The sequence below is a fragment of the Podarcis muralis genome, chromosome Z, assembly GCF_964188315.1.
Source record: "Podarcis muralis chromosome Z, rPodMur119.hap1.1, whole genome shotgun sequence".
Taxonomy (NCBI): Eukaryota; Metazoa; Chordata; class Lepidosauria; order Squamata; family Lacertidae; genus Podarcis; species Podarcis muralis.
The window spans coordinates 34,788,220-34,794,219 of record NC_135673.1 but is presented as its reverse complement, the minus strand read 5'-3'; positions in this window follow the sequence as shown (position 1 = coordinate 34,794,219).

Below are 6,000 nucleotides of genomic sequence, written 5' to 3'. Positions count from 1 at the left end.
TCCCTTAATGGCCATTAGTAATGATGAGGAAGTGAAATAGCATGCTGCTGAATGCCTTCAGGCCCTGCATGCTGGTTTCTTGGAGGCACCTGAGTGGCCAGTGTGGGATGCAGGATGCTAGACTAGTCAGATGTTGGTCTGATCTAGCAGGGCTGTGCTAAATTCTTAGGTTTTGCTGTCTGAGATTGTAAGAACAGCTTCCCATGGTCAGGCAAATGCCAATAGGAAGCCTGCCAGCGGGACCTGAGTGCAATCACAGTTCATTCACTAGTTATTCCTAACAACTGATATCCAGAAGAATAATGTCTTTTACAGTGGAGGTAGGACAGAGCCAGCATGACTAGCAGTTGTTGGTAGCCTTGTCCTCCACGAATTTTTAACAGGAAATGCCAGAGATCCTACTTGGGACCTCAGGAACATGCTCTTCATCCCATATGGCTCTTCATAGTCACAGACCAGTCTGATCCCAGCCATGTTTACTCAGAAGTCCCATGGAGTTAAATTAAATTTGCTACCAGGTAGTAAGTGTGCATAGAAATGCAGCTGTAGTCTTCTTCATTTTTATGAACAGAAAATGTATGTCAAGGCGGAGGTTTCACCAGCAGTATTAAAACCACTTTCAAATTACATTTAGGTTCAGTAAATGCCATATTTTCCAAACTACATCATTTCTAAATGGGGTGTAATGTTATTATTCAAGCAAAGCCCCTTTCTTGCCCAATAATAGACATATCTATCTTCTTAATATGCAGTCAAATTAAATACGTACCAAAGTGAGATGGCTGGTAGAATTAATTCAAATACTTAGTCCTTTCCTTCAACTGGCATTCTCCCAAGATATCATATTCCTAATATTAATCATCTACTTTAGTAGCTGTGACACATGAAAAAGGGTCAGGGTTAAGTGATTCTGCGAAAATTCAGGTGCTTTCCAGGCTCTCTGAAATTGCCCTTCTGCTCAGCCCCTAAATCGTTCCTCTCTCTTAAAGCATTATTTATGGTGCCATGGCTACTTTAAAAGTGCACCAAATCACAAGAGGCATAATCCCTTTCACATAAAGAAAAAGGACCGCTCTGAAGGATAAACTCCCCTGTTTCAGTGGCTTTCAGCCAACTACATGATGAAAACCTCTTCAGTCTCTGCTTTTGTGTTTGGGAGCAAAGCTTGCTAAGGTGGCAGCCACGTAAAATACATAGCGCTCTAAGCAAATCAATGCCTCTGCAAAAGGCAGCATTCGCCAACCTGATGTGCTCCAGATGTTTTGAACGGCAACGAGAATGGTTGCGCTGGCTGGGGCTGATGGAAGCCATAGTCTAAAATGTTGGGAGTGCAACAGGTTGTTGTTGCTGCTTCTGCTTCTGTAATAGGAACATAGGAAGCTTCCTATGACCATTAGACAGCCCATTAGTCCAGGTTATTCAACTGGCTGCCGGCAGCTCCTCAGGGTTTTTGCTCTTGGCATCAGATATTCTGTATGCAAGGCAGATGCTCTACTCCTGAGCTTATGGCCCTTCCCCAATAATTGTTGTGGTTGCTTTAATCAAGCAATTACTATATTCTGTAATTTGTTTCCTAAGATTTATACACTGCTTGATTGAAAGAAAAAGAAAAAAAAACTATTAAAGGGGTTTACAAAAAGAATAGAACAATGAAATTATTGATTTTTAAAAAATCCAGAAAAAGCCCTTACCTGTCTGGCAACATTCCCTGTCTCTGAAGTTCTCCACAGTAGGAAGCAAATCTCATTTCCAATGTGTCATCTGTGCACAGTATTTGAAAGCGGTGTTTTTGTTTAAAAACACTGGTATTTTTAAAGCTTAATATAGGTGCTAGGCGTTTTGCTGAAGAGTGACAGTATATGTAACGCATCAGATCATAGGCGAGGAGCCACTGAAACTCTTATTAAGACTGTTTTGTCGCAGCTAGTAACAGTTTTGTGTAAAGCCTGCTACTGCTAACAGAGATATATGAAAATATTAGTGAGAGCAGAAAAAAAAGGAAAAAAAGAAAGGTTCTTCTACCTTTTCTTTTTCTGAAGTCTGCAAAATCCAACTGTATGTTGAATGGAGAACACTCTGGGATAATCTCAGATTAAAGAGGTTAGCGGGTAAGCATATCTCTTGGATAACGTAAGGGGAATGACCCTGATTTTATAAGACCCTGATTTTTCTTACTACGTTATACGAATGACTTGGTGAAAGCGTAGTGTAAAGAACTAGCCTCTCATAAGGTCACTGCTGTAAGGATTATGTAGGCATCTAAATGGAGAGTGCACACAACCCCGTCCATAAAGGAGCAGTCAGAAACAATGTTGGAGCTTGGCTCAGTGGCTAAACTCACATTTTTCATTAAGAATAAGAGATAAGAGGCAATGGCAAGATGAGTTTATTACAACTTGGTCTATTTTTATTCATGGTCTATTTTTTATTCATTACTGTTAAATGAACTTGATGGCTTCAAAAAATGCAACAAGGTTTTCCAACAGTTGATTGAAGTAGGTATAATTTGAGCTCTGTTATTTATAATTCAAAGACCCAGAATGTCTGAAGCAGGAAGCCTGCTCTGTCTACCACATAGCATTCCAGCATTGTATTTGTATTTTTATCATCTCCATTAGCAATGAGAACAGCCTCCTCACTTCAGACTTTTCCAGACTTTTTTGGAAATGGTAGATCCAGGCCCTTGAGTGTGGGTGGGGCCAGTGAGTGTGGCCCCACTCTCCCCCTTGAATGAATGGAATTGCATGGAGTTGAGTGCCCAAATATGCTTTTAACAGGATGTTACATTAATTGGCTGACACTACCCGGCTGTTCAGCAAAATCAGGTGTAAAACACACACACACACAAAGATTTGACTTGCTATTTCCCTTGTTCCCATCCTACCACCCTGCAGCAAACACAATTGAGCAAATCTTGGCTCAATGAGAATTTGGCAGTACGGGGTATTACTTCAGCATGTTGCTGAGCTTCAAAAGAGGCGCAAAAGAGGACAATAATTCTATGTAGCACACAGGTGCAGGTGACTATTCTTAAATTGATTTTTTTAAGGCATTTAGCTTTTTGGAGGCTTGTATAAGATGATGGTGGGCAAGATGCCAAGGGATTGTAGGATGCACTCTACAGTGCTCTACAATGACAGCCTCTCAGTCATCTGAGGAAATGTAAGTATACTTCTCATACATTGTTGATGTTTGAAATTGGTGCACGTGCCAATGGTGAAGCCACAAAGAAAACTGCATACAGCTAAGTCGTGCACTAAAAATATGTATTTTGCACAAAAGTTGCATGGAAAAGTTGATAGCACTCACAGCAAAGCAGGAGTAAAATGCATAGAGTAGGGTGGAATGGCATGGTATAAACCTATAATTCAGCACCAATGAGACCAAAATAGCATGGAATTAACTGCTCAACCCCCATCTACATAGTCTCACTGTACAACCATCTCTTCTATGTGCATCCTCTGCATCATGTATAGAATTCCGTGACCCTGGTTCTTTCATTCTTCAGCAGAAATTCTATTGTCTACCCTGTGCTGTGCCTTCAGCCTGTATTTCTTCTCCTACCACTGCAGCAAAGCACGAGAGTAGCTGCTTCCTACTGTCAGAGCACATCATCCTCCCAGGTTAATTCAGAACTTTCCCTCTTTCTCCCAACTCTACCCTTTCCCCATCCATTGCAACCTTTATTCTGGGCCACTGAGCCAGGAAAGGACTCTTGTTATTGGAGCGTCACAGTTCATAGTCCTAAAAAGACCCTCCAGTTCTTAGCACAAATGTTGCAGACCAGAAATATTTCTGCATGTAAACGGAGCTAGCCTGGCAGAAGGTGAACAAAAGGACATTCTCGGGACGAGACCAATGATGTGCTGCAATGCTCCAGAGAGATTTATCCTTTTTTATGCCTTTCGGGTCTTACATAAAATTCACTGTTCTTTTCGGTTGTAGTGACCATTTGCAGCAAAAGCTCGTTGTAGCTTTAAATGTCCTAAACTGCTTCATTCTCAGGCACCAGAGCATCCTTCCTCAACAACTAACACACTTGCTGTGGCATAAACCAAATTATTTAGCTCATTGCTTGCTTACTTCTTTGTTTATATGGTGTCATCCATATACATGGCATCATTCATGTACATTTAAAAAGAATGGGTGAACAAGTCCCTCTTTCAAGGGGGATTCTGTGCTCAAAAACAGCATGAGAAAGGTATTAGATGATTGGGAGGCAGTGATAAATAGCATTATTACTGCTAAATGCTGCAATGGACAGGGATGGGAAGTTGTACCATAACTCTCATAGGGTTGCTACCCATCCCTTAAAAAACAGGATTGTCCCATTTTTGAACAACAGCATCCCCTGTCCTGGTTGAACTTCAAATGGGATGCATTTTGTCCTGTTTTCAAAGTCATTAAAAATCAATTTTAAAAGTTTGTGTGTTCCCCCTAATTTGCTTGCCTTGTGAGCCTAGCTTGCTAGGCATCTTGGAAGTTGAGCCCACCCTCCAAAGCTTACTGATTGATGGTCCAAGCTAGCCAATAGAGCTCACCAGCCAGAGGCTTTTCTGGGTTGGGTGGAGCTCTTGCTAATGGCTCAAAGAAAATGTTTCCTGACGAAGCTGCCCCAGGAAGCTCATTTGAAGGTAAGTCTCACTGTGCCTCTCACTGTGTTTTAAAGGGTTCTGTTGGCTTATTGCCACCTCTAGAATGGATCCCGTGGATGCTGCAAAGCAGGCCTTTTCGCATTTTGGTTTCTCCTGCTGAAACTGACTTTGTGCTAGAAATGCAAAAAAAAGAAGAAGAAATTTTTTAAAAAAAAATTCTTATCCAAGTCACTCTAATGTGCATTTCCCAAAAAGTTTGTTCCATTCCCCCAACAATTAATTTGCCATTTAAAACAAAAATCAAAAATCACATTTATCATAAATTTCAAAATCATATTTTGAAATGTAAAGGTAAAGGGACCCCTGACCATTAGGTCCAGTCGTGACCGACTCTGGGGTTGCAGCACTCATCTCGCCTTATTGGCTGAAGAAGCCGGCGTACAGCTTCCGGGTCATGTGGCCAGCATGACTAAGCCGCTTCTGGCGAATCAGAGCAGCACACGGAAAGGCCGTTTACTTTCCCGCCGTAGAGGTACTTATTTATCTACTTGCACTTTGACGTGCTTTTGAACTGATAGGTTGGCAGGAGCAGGAATCGAGCAACGGGAGCTCATCCCATCACAGGGATTCGAACCGCCAACTTTCTGATTGGCAAGCCCTAGGCTCTGTGCTTTAACCCACAGTGCCACCCACGTCCCATTTTGAAATGTGTTGTTGTTGTTGTTGTTTAGTCGTTTAGTCGTGTCCGACTCTTCGTGACCCCATGGACCAGAGCACGCCAGCCACTCCTGTCTTCCACTGCCTCCCGCAGTTTGGTCAGACTCATGTTTGTAGCTTCGAGAACACTGTCCAACCATCTCGTCTTCTGTCGTCCCCTTCTCCTTGTGCCCTCAATTTTTCCCAACATCAGGGTCTTTTCTAGGGAGTCTTCTCTTCTCATGAGGTGGCCAAAGTACTGGAGCCTCAGCTTCAGGATCTGTCCTTCCAGTGAGCACTCAGGGCTAATTTCCTTAAGAATGGATGCGTTTGATCTTCTTGCAGTCCATGGGACTCTCAAGAGTCTCCTCCAGCACCATAATTCAAAAGCATCAATTCTTCAGCGATCAGCCTTCTTTATGGTCCAGCTCTCACTTCCATAAATCACATGGGAAAACCATGGCTTTAACTATACGGACCTTTGTTGGCAAGGTGATGTCTCTGCTTTTTAAGATGTAAAAATTTTGAAATGTAGCTTCCCTCCAAATATGTGTTTTTAAAATACACATTTTAAAATGCTTTCTGATGCTGAGTACTGTGTCAGAACATTTTGAAAGTGTGAGAACTAGTGAAGAACTAAGTTTCATACTAGCCCTGAGCATATTAACCCCTGAGGTGCAGATCGGGTCTCTTCATATCTGAAAACTCA